General features: G+C 38.0%; 1 pseudogene across 1 annotated transcript in view; it reads left to right on the top strand.

Moving 5' to 3' along the window:
* Positions 1-16,068, top strand: part of LOC307057543 (coiled-coil domain-containing protein 150-like) — a 148,033-nt pseudogene that overhangs the window by 109,630 nt on the left and 22,335 nt on the right. Inside the window, exons 18-26 of the transcript in view lie at positions 3,503-3,631; positions 4,518-4,687; positions 5,743-5,836; positions 6,632-6,801; positions 7,721-7,847; positions 11,151-11,345; positions 11,787-11,855; positions 11,946-12,107; positions 12,833-12,919. The product of the transcript in view is annotated as a coiled-coil domain-containing protein 150-like (transcript). The remainder of the gene's footprint in view (positions 1-3,502; positions 3,632-4,517; positions 4,688-5,742; positions 5,837-6,631; positions 6,802-7,720; positions 7,848-11,150; positions 11,346-11,786; positions 11,856-11,945; positions 12,108-12,832; positions 12,920-16,068) is intronic.

The following is a 16,068-nucleotide window of genomic DNA, read 5'->3' as shown; positions in this document are numbered from 1 at the left end:
ACTTAGTTTTTGATTTGGACACAGAAATGTCATATTTGGCTTAAGAGTAACCATTGAGATTTTTAATCTAATTTTCACTTTAAAAATTAATGCTAATAGTCTTAACATTTACAGTAAAATGGGTAAAGCCTGATTTTCAAGTAGAAATACATAAATAGAAGCCCTGAGAACTTGAACACTGGAAAATACTTCCCAAAGAAAACTTACTAGAGCATCCATCTTTGTTTGGTATTTAAAAATAGAAAGTACTGTAGCTTGTCTTCTAGAGTTAACTACAATTTAGACCCTTTCTGTAAGCACTTTTGCTAGTGGCCTTTTCATTTTTATAAATAATTTATAAGCACTGGTAAAATTATAAAAACTATATTCTTCCTAATGTGCTTTTCTAGAACAAAATCCAATAGGTTTTCAAAACCTTCTAAGTTAGCATCTTTTGTACTATTCTTGAACCCTTACATAAGATGTTAAAGTATTTTTAACGTTACAGGTTAAAAGTTATAAGGAAGTATAATATTGAGGAAGATATGGGGAAAAGGCATTCTTCTTTGCTGCTGTTTGGAGTGCCCTTTTCCTGTGGAGGACAATTTGGCTTTGTTTATCACTTTACACCCACAGTTGTACTTTTTCCTACAGGTACACTAGCTTGTACATAAGACATGTTTACAAGGTTACTTTCTGAAGTATTGTTTGTTATTAGCAAAAGACTAGAAACAACCAAAATTCCATCAGTAAGAGGCTGGCTAAATAAATCATGGTATATCCATAGTTTGGAATACTGTTTGAAGATATATTTATCTTAATCGTAACATATCTATTATTAGGTTAAAACAGTCAAGGTTCAGAAGAGTATACAGAGTATTTTACTATTTGTGTGCAAAAGGGTTGGGGCGATGAAGTATACATATGTATTCACTTTTGAATAGAGTCTCTCTAAAATGAATCGTAATAAATTGGCAACATTATTTTCGAGGAAGGAAACTGGGTGGCTGGGAGATTTTTCACTTTATCCTTTTGTACCTTAAGAGTAATGTGAATGTGCTACCCATCCAGAAAAAATTTATGAACATTTTATTTTCAACAGAAGTAAAAGTAGAGAAAGGATGGTCTTTTCAACAAATGTGCTAAAGCAATTGGGTATCATATGCAGAAACAAAAAAACAAAATACCTTTGATCCATACCTCTTACCATATATAAAAATTAACTCAAAATGGATGAAAGCCCTAAAGGTAAAACTTAAAACTGTAAAACTTCTGAAACATAGGATGAAACCATTGTGATCTTGGATTACACTAAGATTTCTTAGATTTGACATCAAAAGCATGATCCATAAAGGAAAAAATGTAACATTGACAACGTATGCTCTTCAAAGACATTGTTAAGAAAATGACAAGCTACAGGCTGGGGGAAGAAAACATTTGCAAATCACATATCTGATAAAGGTCTTGTCTCCACAGTTTATTAAAAACTCTCAAAACTCACTAAGAAGGAAAAACAATCTGGAAAAAAAAAAGGCGCAAAGTATTTTATTTATTTGGTGAACACACGTTTCACCAAAAAAGATATACGGATGATAAATAAGCACCTGAAAAGATGTTAAACATCAGTCATTAGGGAAATGCAAATTAAAACTGCAGTGAGGTACTACCACACACTATTAGAATGTCTAAGATTGAAAAACTGATTACCCCAAGTGTTAGTGAAGATGTGGAGGAACTCTCATACATTGCTGAAGGGAATGTAAAATCACTCAGCCACTCTGGAAAATAGTTTGGTAGTTTCTTTAAAAGTGAGACATACTACGACCATACAACCCAGGCATTCCACTCCTATGCATTCACCAAAGATGAATGAAAGCGTATATCTACACGAAGATCTGTATACAACTGCCCAGAGCAACTCTACTTGTAACAGCTTAAAACTGGAACAACTCCAGTGTTCAGCAGAACACTATTCAGCAACAGAAAGGAAGAAGTATTGATATATAAAGAAGAGTGAGTGAATCTCACAATAATTGTGCTGAGTGGAAAATCGTTCAAAAATGAGTACATCAAATATGATTTCATTTATATAAAATTCTAGGAAATAAAAGTGAATTGATTGTGACAGAAAAGAGGTCAGTGGTAGCCTTGGGTGGATGTGTAGGAACAGGGAGAGATAGAAGTGGGGGAAATTACAAAAAGGCATAAGGGAACTTTTGGGATAATGGAAGTGTTCATTATCATGATTATGGTTTATACATATATCAAAATTGTACACTTTAAATATACATAGCTTATTGTATTTCAACTATATCTCAGTAAGGCTGTTTTAAAAAATGTGAATGTATTATACTAAAATTAATTATTTTTAAATGTTTAAAATAACATTCTTGAAATGACAAAAGCAGTAGCGATAGAGAACAAATTACTGGTTGCCAGGGGACCTGGGATGAGTTTGGGGGAGGGTGTGAACACAGAGAAGTAGCACAAGTGAGTTCTTTGCGGCAGTGGAGCAGTTCTGTATCTTGATTGTCGTGATCACAGGAATATGTGCATGGGGTCAAATTACATAGAGCTATGTGCATGTGTGCATACACAGATGAATGCAGGTTAAAAAAATGGTGAAGGGCTTCCCTGGTGGCGCAGTGGTTGAGAGTCCGCCTGCCAATGCAGGGGACGCGGCTTCGTGCCCCGGTCCGGGAAGATCCCACATGCCACGGAGCGGCTGGGCTCGTGAGCCATGGCCGCTGAGCCTGCGTGTCCGGAGCCTGTGCTCCGCAGCGGGAGAGGACACAACAGTGAGAGGCCCGTGTACTGCAAAAAAAAAAAAAAAAAAAAATGAAAATTGTAAGTTTTGTAGTGTAATTATTCTCATTAAAGTCAATTTCCTGGTTTTAATGTTGAAGTACAATATAAGATGTCATCATTAGAAGCAGGGAAAAGAGTGCATGGGGACTCTGCACTAATTTTGTAAACTCCTGTGACTCTGTATTTCAAGATAAAGTATTTTTTAAAAGAGTAGTATTTAGAATAGTATGATGAATCTGAAACAACTGTGTAGATATACTAAAAGTATTTCAGATATGTAAAAGTCGAATACTTCTAATTAGGATTAGGACACTATTTAGAAGACTTCTGTAACACTATTTTCTTGACACTATTTAGTTCTTATTCACCTTTGCTTTTATGATATTAATTTACGTTGTATTTTCAAATTCTGTGATAATCAATTTCTCCCCCATTTTTCATCTTAGCATCATTGTCTCATCTACCTTACCTTCATTCTGCGCTGTCATAGAGATTAACATATATTACAGATTTGCCCATGTTTATTAACAGATTTTTTTTGCTTTGTAGTTTTAAGGGGGAAAACAGCTACTAAAGCTAGTTTTTATTTACAATAATATATAAGCATATTTAATTAAACATTTTAAATTTGGTTTCTAAATTGCTGTGTCTTATTCTAATTGCTGATTGACTGTTCTTTGGGAGAATCATTTATCATTTCTTTTTTTCTACTAAGGTGAAATCCATTCTTGAAAAGAAAGAACGTGAGCTCTCACGAGTTGTGAAGGGTCGTGCTGCAGCCCTGAAAGAGAGTCAGAAGTTGAAACATGACCTCAAAGCTTTGGAGGACAGGGAGAACAAGAAGGCAAGACATCAATCCTTTCTGAAGTCTGTTACTGAAATGAAGCACTTCTGAAATCTTTCATGAGCCATATTCTTTCTTTTCTTGTTACCTTTAGTAAAACAGAATGAGGATTGATAAGAAGAGGATTTTTTTTCCTAAAGAAAGGATAACTTTAGAAGAGCTCTAAAATATTTCCTTTAAAAATACATGATTTAACTCCCAATTTTTTTTTTCTTCCTGTCTTAAAATAATCAAAAGTCCTATTTTTTTCTGTTGAAACACATCTGACCTTGTTAATAATAACCACATACTTATGTATTATTAATGTGATATAACACTGTTAAGAGTTTATGTTAAGTCAAATTACCAAATGCTTTCTGCTTAACAGTGTGTGTACTTAGTGGGAAGAGAGGTAACATCCCAAAATTCTTGACAGCAGGTGCTAGATTTTGCCCCTCTGAAGAGGGCTGTGAGTCACATCATTCTTCAGCAGCTTCCACTTATGGTCCTCTTTCCTCAGATAATTCTGATGGGCTTCAAAGGTGTTATCTTCTTCTGACCCCATGGTAAGATAGCTGAGGAGGGCTAGCACAGGCCAGTCTGGGACCACCTCTAGACCCAAGAAGCTGTTGGTCCTTATGTCTCTAGTTAATATATGTGCTGTGACACGACAATAGTTAGGATGCACTGCAGAGCTCTTCATAGGATCCATATGATCTAGGGTTTAGTTTTCTTTTTCTCAGAGTCAAAATAACTTAAGAAACAAAATAAATATAAAATATACTTTAATTATTCCTCTTAGCATTCTACCAGACCTGGTTTCCATACTCTTCTAGAAGTCATGGGACTCAGCAGAAGAATAACCAGAAAGGATCAAATATCTTTGTCTTATTTCATTTTCTATTAGGTGGGAAACTTTCAGCAACAACTGGCAGAAGCTAAAGAAGACAACTGCAAAGTTACAATCATGTTGGAGAATGTGTTGGCTTCTCACAGTAAGATGCAAGGCTCTCTGGAAAAAGTGCAAATAGAGCTTGGGCGGAGGGATGCAGAGATTGCAGGCCTCAAGAAAGAAAGGTACCAGAGATTATTTTTCTGTCTTTGTACTTGTATTTTTCTGCTGCGTTGTAGTAAAGAACAGAGTGCAGTCAACAAACAGTCATTTTCTATTGATCCCCTTGTGAAAATAAAGTAGTAAAATGGTATTTAAAGAACTAGCAAATTCAGAAAAATCTGGAATTATAAATAAAAATGATATCCAAAAATTCTCATATTTTGTAGCGATGTAAATAAGTATGTATTCTAGAAATTCATGTGATATATGCTGTTTTATCCTTGCTGTTTTCTACACCATTTATACCTGCCCTTGGGTCTACAGAATGGTAATTGTCAAGATTAAAGCCAAGTGTCTACTTCTGTTTGAATTAATTATCCATTAATTAGTATCCTATTTATTTTAGATGAATCATTCTGAGAACTACTTTTAGCCATGTTTTGTAAGTGAACTCCTTTAAGTGTTTCAAAAATTACATAAAAGTTTCCCTTTTAGGTTAATGAACAAATGGTTTGAGTTTAATCAGACCTCTAAGACATATTGTAATACATTAGTGGTGAATATTGCCTCTGTGTTATGGGAGAACAAGTGAGTTTTATATTCTTCATTGTGCTTCTTTTTTTACATATTATGAATCTGTATTACCTCTGAACTTAAAAACAAAGTCAAGGGGATGGTATTAAAAATTGTTTACTATTCACAATAAAATTCTGGGTAAAAAGCAGAAATCTCAACAGCAAGCCAGTCCATACAGAGGTGATATATTTTTGTACTAGTAATATATATATAGTATAAAGTTACCAGCCCATAAGTTAGTCATTAACATGTACTGATACTTTAATATATAAAGCCAAATTGAATCATAAATGGGACAAGTTTTTAATCCATAGGAAAATTAGTTTCTTAACCTGAAGCTGAGGCTACTAATTGTCACCTGCCAACTCTCAGATATTCTGAGCATCTGTAGCCCACTACATATGCCATTTGGGCTTCCTGGAAGGTGCCCTGTAACTCCCAGTGGTATCACTCCTAGATGGTACTTTTCTGTGGTCACTCTCCCTGTGCCCTTCATTTACAGGGCTCTAAATCAACAGCGGGTACAGAAGCTGGAAGCAGAAGTGGACCAGAGGCGGTCCAGAATCCTTGTCATGGATGCCCAGCACAACAGTAAGGTAGAAGCCAGGTTTTTATAGATGATAACGTTGATATTTTTTATTTTATTGGCATATTGCTAATTTGGAAAAATGGAGTAAAACAATCGGGTAAATTTCCTTTCCATTCAAGTCTGAGTTTTGAACAGTGACATATTTCCAAATGGGAAATGGGTCTGTGATCTTATAGTGAACCATTTATTGGGAAACCAGGACCATAAATATGCCTAACTCTCTTTGTCTTATATGGTCTGCATTCTTTTCATGTATTAATGCATAAGTGAACTTAAAGGGCTTAGAAAACAACATTACTTTAGTCAGAAGTAGCGAGAGTGATCCCACTTAATAAGGAGGCATACTCACATGTTTATAGGTGTATACACACATAAATATGTATCGACACGTATGCACACATATAAAATAGAGATATTTCCTATAAAAAGCTTTTTCTAGAAGGATATACAAGGGACAGTTGCCAGTTCTTATCTCTCTAGGCAGTGAGACCAGAGGGTCATAGGATCAGGAAGGGGAGTTCAACTGGTTTAAAACCTTAGAAATTAGGATAAATAAGTTGGCTCTATTTTCCAAAACTCTCTAGTGACCAGTGGAGCATACCCTTCCCATCACCTTCTAAGAGTCTCCTAAGGACTGTCTGTAATAAGTTCTCACATATATATATTCCAGGCATCTGGAGTCTTTGGTTCTCTTTCCAAATAATTATTGTTTCAAAGTTTAAAGAGTGAATATACAGTGTTATGGACTTCTTGTATCTGTTACAGTGGAATTATAAACAATCTTCTTCCTTCTCTCTTTCAGATGGAGGCTCTACAAAAAGCTCTAGATGTAGCTAGAGAAGAAAACAGGAGACTGGCTATGAGCCTGGAGCAAGCTCTCCAGACAAATCATCAGCTGCAAACAAAGCTTGATCCTGTTCAAGAGAAATTGGAAAGCAAAGAACTTGAGCTACGGAATTTGGAAACCTTCATGTAAGGGCAGTATAGTCACAGTGGAATTAGGCAAGAGCCTCTGGGAGAGAAAGTTTGGCTAATTCACATAAACCAGTTAAACCCTTTTTCCCTACTTTGAGCTAGTACTCCCAGCAGAGCCATGTGAAGGAAGCAGGCATAGTTGAGCAGAGCAGATATTAGCTGGCTGGGGTACGCTCCTTTTCAGCTCTTCCCTCATATAGTGTCGGTCTTCTTCTGTACATGAAGGTTTAAACCAAGTTGGAAGGGATACTTACATGTTTCTGCCAAACCTTTTCTATCAGAAGCTTATGTGTCCTTTAAAAGCATGATTTGGAAAAGTAGAAACAGAAGGATGGATGGGAATAACCCGTCCAGGAGTGGGATAATGCCATTTAAGCAGCTGCTAAACCATTCATTGTTTTCAACTTTTTCCCTGAGATTAGTGAGGTCAAACCCATCAAGTTCAGGTCAACCCACTAAAGTTTATTTGTTAAACTTTATCTAGGCAAATAGGATTTAGATATTAATAACATCCCATGAAAATTTATACCCAAGGGAAATGCATTGTGCACGTGGATCTTTATTCCTTTCATGTAGTGGACATACTGATATAGCAGACAAGTATAAGCTAAAGCAAAGAAGGTAGTTTTCATATTTGTAATCTGTACAAATTTTATATTCTGGTGAAATGTTGCTGGCTCAAGACTACTCAGTATTGGTTAAAACAAGAGTATGTGTTTCACTCTTTTGGGTGGATCTCTTTATATTGAATAACTTTTTGTTTTTTAATGCTGTAGGTAAATGCTTATTTCTTCTTCTGCTAATGAGTTCCAGATCAGTGATTTTTTACCCGGTGACTGATCTGCTTCTCATTGGTAAATGACGCCTACTAAGATGTTTTCTAAAGGTGATTTATCATGTCTCTTTTTCAAAACAGAGAACAGATGAGTGAAGAATCCAAAATAGAAGCAGAATTGCATGCTGAACGCATAGATGCTCTAAGGAAGCAGTTTCAAATTGAGAGAGAAACTGCAAAGAAAGCAGCACAACGGGAAGTGACTGAGGTATGGAGGCAAGTGACAAAAGCCTCCCTCTAGGTGAATGCCTTTGAAGAGGAGAACCAGCTACAGGATTTCCGAGAATGGCTACAGTTGTTCTTTGGTTCTTCTAATCCCCATTTTGCCAGCAAGCCAGATACATCTCTATGCTGTTTGTAAATTAACACAGAAAAAGTTTCTGATATACAGTTATCTGCCCAATGAAGGAATGCCTTGATGACAGCCTTCCCATTGGAGAATAATAACTGAGTGGGAAGGAGGAGACCGCCATCTGCTAGACAGATGGCAAATCACCTGTCTCCTCAATTCACTTAACTAGCATGCATCATGCACCTACCTCCTCCTAAGAGGCACAAGTAAAAACAGCAGAAGATGTGGTCCGTGCTAAATTACCCCTTATTTAATTGTCATCTCCACTCTTTACATGAGACAACTAGGAAGACATCAGAAGATGTTTCCTGGATAGCTAGAAGCTGTGTACAATTTTAAAGGAATTCAAAAGTAAGGGAAAGTTTGTTTTAGGCTGGTTGGGTGATTGAAGAAGAGGGGAAGCTTGACGAAATTCTACAGGGTTGAGACTGGCAGAGCTGACAGGGCTGTGACACTCTATGTAAGAGGATGAACAAAGCTTAGTTACAGAAATAAATAGGACATGTGAGCAAAGAAAAAGGATTTGCCTCTCTTGATCAGAGCAGAGACTTTAGGAAATTTCTGAGAAAAGGGGGTTAGCTTAGATGAGACCAGCTGGTAGATGGCCTTGACTACCAGAATGTTGGATGGAAAGTATTAGGTAAAAGGAGAGCACTGTAGGTTTCTGAGAAGGCTGTGAGCACAATGTTAGGTCAGTTAGTCTGTTAGCAGTGGAGAGTAGGTAAGAATGAAGAGAAACTGGAAACATGGAGGCTAAGGGGAACTACAGCAGTTACTCTGGGCTTCAGATGATTAGAGCCAAGCAAAGTGTTTCTGTTGAAAATAGAGAACAATCAAATCAAAAATCCATTTTAATTAATAGAAAAATCAGACACTAAATGTATCATAAGCAAAGGGGAGGGAGTAATTAAAATAATTCGAAGACTTGGTTGGGGTGGCCAGTCTGTATTTTGCCAAATTTAGCGTATTTAGCAATTGCACTTGACAGCGCACAGTCACAAAATCAGATTCAACCGTTTATAGGATGCTTTGTAAATTGAAAAAGCACTGTATAAGTGTTAAAAATATTATAGAAATAATTTCTGTGGGAAACAAAAATGGGCACTGAAATTAAAAGTACCTTTATTCAGAGAGAGTTGTTCAGAATATTTAAAGGTTTAAATCCTTTTAACAGGGATCAGTAAAGATGGTGAACTTGTGCAGGAGAGACCAAGGAACAGTATGAGTGTGATGTCTTGAGCAGTTAGTGGCAGGGGTGGGTTCAGGATACACTGTTTAAGATTCCCAGCGCTGCCTCTTATTAGCAATGTGTAAATTTACTATCTGTGCAGAAGACTTCACTTCTGAGTCTCAGTTTCCTCAATCAAAATGGAAATCATCACAACTGCTTTCCAGGGTGGTTTTGAGGGTTAGTTTTTAGGGCTTACCCAGTTTTGACAAAGCTGTGATTGAGGTAATGGTGGAATATCTAACAGAAATTTAGTTGGGTGACAATAAAAGAGTAACACTGTAGTGTGAGGTTAGGATCTGAGGGAATGAGCTAGTATAAAGAGAAAAGGTAACACATAATTTTGACTTTTTTCTTTCACATGTTAAATACTTACCAGCCACAGAGTATACCACCCTCCTATCATCTCCCTTCTCAGCTGCCGACTCTTCTTCCTACAAATCCAGTGGTACTCATTTAAGGGCATATGGGGAAGAGGGGGAACTCTGCAAAATGATTTAAGTAATGTTAAAAGATAAATTGAGGAATAATAAAATTAAGAGTTTATTTGAACAAAAGTCAATTTGAGTCAGGCAGTATGCAATCGATTGCAATAGAAAGGCGCTCTGAGGAGTTGTATAAAATGAAAGACTTTTATAGGCAGAGGGGAGCAGGAACAAGGAAGTTATACTAGGCAAAAAAGTAGATTAGTTACTAGTAGCAGAGTTACTTCCTTTAAGGGATGGCAGGGGTCTGTCAGGCAGATTACTCACCTAATGCTGATCAGGCCATTCCTGATTGACTGGTTTAAGAGTCCTTTTCTGGGAGAGCCAAAACTGTAATTAAGTCTCAGTTTGGTGACATAAGGTTTAGCATAAGTGACTTCATTGTGGGCCTGTTGTCTTGTTTTGAATAGTAATCACTATGTTATTTTTCCACTAGACAAGTTTATTAAAATTTCTAAACATAAAGCAATATTCATAAGAAGTATAAACTACTATGTAAATAAGCTACAAGGATATATTGTACAGCACAAGGAATATAGCCAGTATTTTATAATAACTGGAGTATAATCTATAAAAATTTTTAATCACTATGTCCTACACCTAAATCTAATATAATATCATAAATCAACTATACCTCAATAGAAAAAAAAAGCAAGATTATAAAAATACATGCAAGGATAGTCAATAACTGACAGGTGTATTTACATACACTCCATATAATTTATTTTCACTTCTCCATACATGAGGTTACAAGTGACAGAAAGAGATCAGCTTAAGCTTTAAAAAGAAAAAAAAAACCTTTAAAGCACAGCAATGAGCACTGAGCAATTAGTGTGTGCCACGCTCTATATTCCTTTTCTACCTCCTCTTGTTTAACTGTTACATGAATCCTATGAAGTAGGCTATTCTCATACTTTTCCAATGATGAACTTTTAGCTTAGGGAAGTTAATTATCTGAAATTACTTGACTAGTGTGTGGTGAAGCTGAGATTTTAACTTCTGTCTGATTCCAAAGCCATGCTCTTAGAAAGCAAATAACGGACATACATTTACATTATCTGTTCTAAGAAAAATTGTGTTCTTTAGTGTTAAAAATTATGAAAATCACTGAGAGTGTTTCTCCACAAATCTACTTCTTATTATTGCCTCACTTACCCTCCTTTTTAAAATATCTATTTATTTGGCTGTGCCAGGTTTTAGTTGCAGCACACAGGATCTTTAGTTGTGGCACACAGGATCTAGTTCCCTGACCAGGGATCAAACCCGGCCCCCATGCATTGGGAGCACACAGTCTTAGCCACTGGACCACCAGGGAAGTCCCATCACTTAACCTCCTTTTTAAAAGAAAGGTCCAAAGAGAACAAAATATAGGGACACAGCTAAACATAAGCTTCTCTTACTGTATGGAAGGTTAAAATGTTCTAATTTTCCCTTTGTATCCCACAGCTGAAGAAAGCCCTTGATGAAAGCAACTTCAGAGAAGTGGAAGTATCCCAGACCAACCGGGAGCTGTGGCAGACACTTACAGAGTTGAGAAAGGTACTGAACGGCAGCAAGGAGAAAATAAAGGATCAAAAGGCCCAAATTAAGTTCCACTTATCAGCTAAGGCGAATAATGCTCAGAACATAGAGAGGAGGAAGGTTGTATGAGAAACCCTAACTCTCCTCTCCTGCTTAGTATCTGATGAGGATCCAGCCAGGAAGTGATGTCTGGGGAAGAAGGTTTCAGAGCCCCACCACCACCATGTGTTCTCTGGGAATTACAGCTACACCTGGGAAGTGGGCAGGTTGCCTGGGGGGAGGTGGGGGGAGACTCTTTTTCCCGCGGAGATACTGCTGCATCCGTGTTTGGTTTCTCATTAGCTGCCAGTGTCACATTCTGGCTCCCCAGCTGCCTCTTCCACAGTGATTGTACAAGACTTTGCTCTTTCGGGGTCAGGGGGCTGGATGGGAAGGAGAGCCCAGCAGGAACTGATAACAGTGGATCTCATGTGGGATTCTTTCTGTCAGCCTATAGGCAAAAAGAGCAAGCCAGTTTTTCCACTGATCATCTTTCTATGTTATTTCCACATTTACTTTCAGCAAATAGAAACAGAATTGAGCCAAATGGAGTTAATTAAGGATCAGTATCAGAAAAAAAGCTATGAACAGGTAGATGATTTCCACACACTGTTTACCATTCACATGAAATCCCAAACTTGGACAGGTTCACCAACCGTCTCCCTCTTTGTGCCCTACCAGTCACTGAGTATCCAGAAATGTGTATCTGAAATGACTAACCTACAGCAGGAGATGCAGCTGTTGGCGAAGAGCCAAAATGATCTGTCAGCTCAGAAGAAACAGCAGGAGCTGCAACTCGAGGCAGAGCAGAAGAGGAGGTGGGAGCTGGAGCATCGGTGCCAGGTAAAAGGGTTCCTAAGATTCATCTCGGAGATTACCAGCAAAGGCCATGTGCAAAACCCAGCATGAGGGCACCTGGCTTTTCTAGGCTCTATAGAAGAAGACAAACTTACAAGTCGTTCATCTTAGCTAAGTCCTTAGAATCATATTTAGGAATGAAGCCTGGAGCTTTGACTATGGCACCTCGTCTTCATGTTCAACTTAATAAAAATGATACTCATTTTTGAAGAACGGCTAAAGCTCACATATGCAAAGTACTAGTTACTAAGTAAGACTTGTGAACTTCATAGTCTTTCAGGAACTTTACACCCCTTGGTTCTTCCCCATAGCTCAGATACATCTGTTGCCGTTACAGGACTTTTATCTACTCCCAAACTAATGAAAAGCACATTTTATTACTAAAAAGGGATTTCAAGAGACCATCAAGCTCTTGCCTTCCAACAGAGATTGTCTGCTATGAAAAGTATTCTCCAGTTCTGGAAAGAGATGTTAATCATCTTTTCTCAGGAGAATCTGTAAATCAAAATCTATAATCATATACACAAATGTATACTGTAGGTTAAACTGAAAATAATAGTTTTTATCCTATAGTCTGGTAGCACCTGGAGTTAGAAAGTACCCCATCACACTTTCATAATTTGGTGGCTCATTTATTACAATATTGAAGCTTTTTCTTCCATATATAGTACATTGGGAGTTTGTCAAAAATCTCTGTATCACGTTTTCAGGAATTGGAAGAAACAGTTAGACACCTGAAGAAATGTAAAGAGGCAACAGAGGATAAACTGAAAGAAGCTAGTGTGGAATCAGAACAGGTAAGGCAGACCCACGGACATGAAGACTTAGACAAGCTTCCTCAGACACGATGACCCTGAAACACAAGTGCGTATAATATCCTTCAGTAACACAGTTGTCAGGAGTGCAAAAGGCAAGAACCAATACCTTAGTATAGCTTCCGTTATAAAGAATAGTTTTAGATTAAGATTCTGTGTCTTGATGAGACATCATAGAATGCTAAAAGATTGATTGACATTGACTAATATTAACTTGGTCGTCCAAGCCCCTGAAATTCCAGAAATCCCTGGAATTGGGATTGACATATCTACACTAATATGTATAAAATAGATAACCAATAAGAACCTGCTGTATAATAAATAAATAAAATTCAAAAAAGAAGAGATTCTTAAGCTAAAGGTATCACAGTGACCTTGCTGCCAGTTTATCCCTTTTGTAGCCATTAAGTTACATGATAATATGACTGTCAGAATGGTATATTAAAAGGAATATGGGGGGGCGGGGTGAAGACGGTGCACTAGGAGGATGCGGAATTCGCGTCTCCTCACAACGAGGGCACCTGGGGGACCACGGACACCTAAGGGGACAGGAGGAACCCCCAGAGACCAGGTAGGACCTGGGGCGTGTGGGGGAGTGAAGGGGGAGGAGAGCTGCCGTCTCTTCTTCCTACAAATCCAGTGGTACTCATTTAAGGGCATATGAGGAAGAAGGGGAACTCTGCAAAATGATTTCCGTAATGTTAAAAGATAAATTGAGGAATAATAAAATTAAGAGTTTATTTGAACAAAAGTCAATTTGAGTCAGGCAGTATGCAATCGATTGCAATAGAAAGGCGCTCTGAGGAGTTGTATAAAATGAAAGACTTTTATAGGCAGAGGGGAGCAGGAACAAGGAAGTTATACTAGGCAAAAAAGTAGATTAGTTACTAGTAGCAGAGTTACTTCCTTTAAGGGATGGCAGGGGTCTGTCAGGCAGATTACTCACCTAATGCTGATCAGGCCATTCCTGATTGACTGGTTTAAGAGTCCTTTTCTGGGAGAGCCAAAACTGTAATTAAGTCTCAGTTTGGTGACATAAGGTTTAGCATAAGTGACTTCATTGTGGGCCTGTTGTCTTGTCTTGAATAGTAATCACTATGTTATTTTTCAACTAGACAAGTTTATTAAAATTTCTAAACATAAAGCAATATTCATAAGAAGTATAAACTACTATGTAAATAAGCTACAAGGACATATTGTACAGCACAAGGAATATAGCCAGTATTTTATAATAACTGGAGTATAATCTATAAAAATTTTTAATCACTATGTCCTACACCTAAATCTAATATAATATCATAAATCAACTATACCTCAATAGAAAAAAAAGCAAGAATATAAAAATACATGCAAGGATAGTCAATAACTGACAGGTGTATTTACATAAACTCCATATAATTTATTTTCACTTCTCCATACATGAGGTCACGAGCTTAATTTTTTTTTAAAAAAAACCCTTAAAGCACAGCAATGCGCACTGAGCAATTAGTGTGTGCCAGGCTCTATATTCCTTTTCTGCCTCCTCTTGTTTAACTGTTACATGAATCCTATGAAGTAGGCTATTCTCATACTTTTCCAATGATGAACTTTTAGCTTAGGGAAGTTAATTATCTGAAATTACTTGACTAGTGTGTGGTGAAGCTGAGATTTTAACTTCTGTCTGATTCCAAAGCCATGCTCTTAGAAAGCAAATGACGAACATACATTTACATTATCTGTTGTAAGAAAAATTGTGTTCTTTAGTGTTAAAAATTATGAAAATCACTGAGAGTGTTTCTCCACAAATCTACTTCTTATTATTGCCTCACTTACCCTCCTTTTTAAAATATCTATTTATTTGGCTGTGCCAGGTCTTAGTTGCAGCACACAGGATCTTTAGTTGTGGCACACAGGATCTAGTTCCCTGACCAGGGATCAAACCCGGCCCCCATGCATTGGGAGCACAGAGTCTTAGCCACTGGACCACCAGGGAAGTCCCATCACTTAACCTCCTTTTTAAAAGAAAGGTCCAAAGAGAACAAAATATAGGGACACAGCTAAACATAAGCTTCTCTTACTGTATGGAAGGTTAAAATGTTCTAATTTTCCCTTTGTATCCCACAGCTGAAGAAAGCCCTTGATGAAAGCAACTTCAGAGAAGTGGAAGTATCCCAGACCATCCGGGAGCTGTGGCAGACAGTTACAGAGTTGAGAAAGGTACTGAACGGCAGCAAGGAGAAAATAAAGGATCAAAAGGCCCAAATTAAGTTCCACTTATCAGCTAAGGCGAATAATGCTCAGAACATAGAGAGGAAGAAGGTTGTATGAGAAACCCTAACTCTCCTCTCCCCCTTAGTATCTGATGAGGATCCAGGCAGGGAGTGGTGTCTGGGGAATGTGGTTTCAGAGCCCCACCACCACCATGTGTTCTCTGGGAATTACAGCTACACCTGGGAAGTGGGCAGGTTGCCTGGGGGGAGGTGGGGGGAGACTCTTTGTCCCGCGGAGATACTGCTGCATCCGTGTTTGGTTTCTCATTAGCTGCCAGTGTCACATTCTGGCTCCCCAGCTGTCTCTTCCACAGTGATTGTACACGACTTTGCTCTTTCGGGGTCAGGGGGCTGGATGGGATGGAGAGCCCAGCAGGAACTGGTAACAGTGGATCTCATGTGGGATTCTTTCTGTCAGCCTATAGGCAAAAAGAGCAAGCCAGTTTTTCCACTGACCATCTTTCTATGTTATTTCCACATTTACATTCAGCAAATAGAAACAGAATTGAGGCAAATGGAGCTAATTCTGGATCAGTATCAGAAAAAAGGCTATGAACGGGTAGATGATTTCCACACACTCTGTTTACTATTCACATGAAATCCCAAACTTGGACAGGTTCACCAACCGTCTCCCTCTTTGTGCCCTACCAGTCACTGAATATCCAGAAATGTGTATCTGAAATAACTAACCTACAGCAGGAGATGCAGCTGTTGGCCAAGAGCCAACATGATCTGTCAGCTCAGAAGAAACAGCAGGAGCTGCAACTCGAGGCAGAGCAGAAGAGGAGGTGGGAGCTGGAGCATCGGTGCCAGGTAAAAGGGTTCCTAAGATTCATCTCGGAGATTACCAGCAAAGGCCATGTGCAAAACCCAGCATGAGGG

This window comes from Hyperoodon ampullatus (assembly GCF_949752795.1).
Source record: "Hyperoodon ampullatus genome assembly, chromosome: 8".
NCBI classification, from domain to species: Eukaryota; Metazoa; Chordata; class Mammalia; order Artiodactyla; family Ziphiidae; genus Hyperoodon; species Hyperoodon ampullatus.
This window is presented reverse-complemented; position numbering and strand designations above follow the sequence as displayed.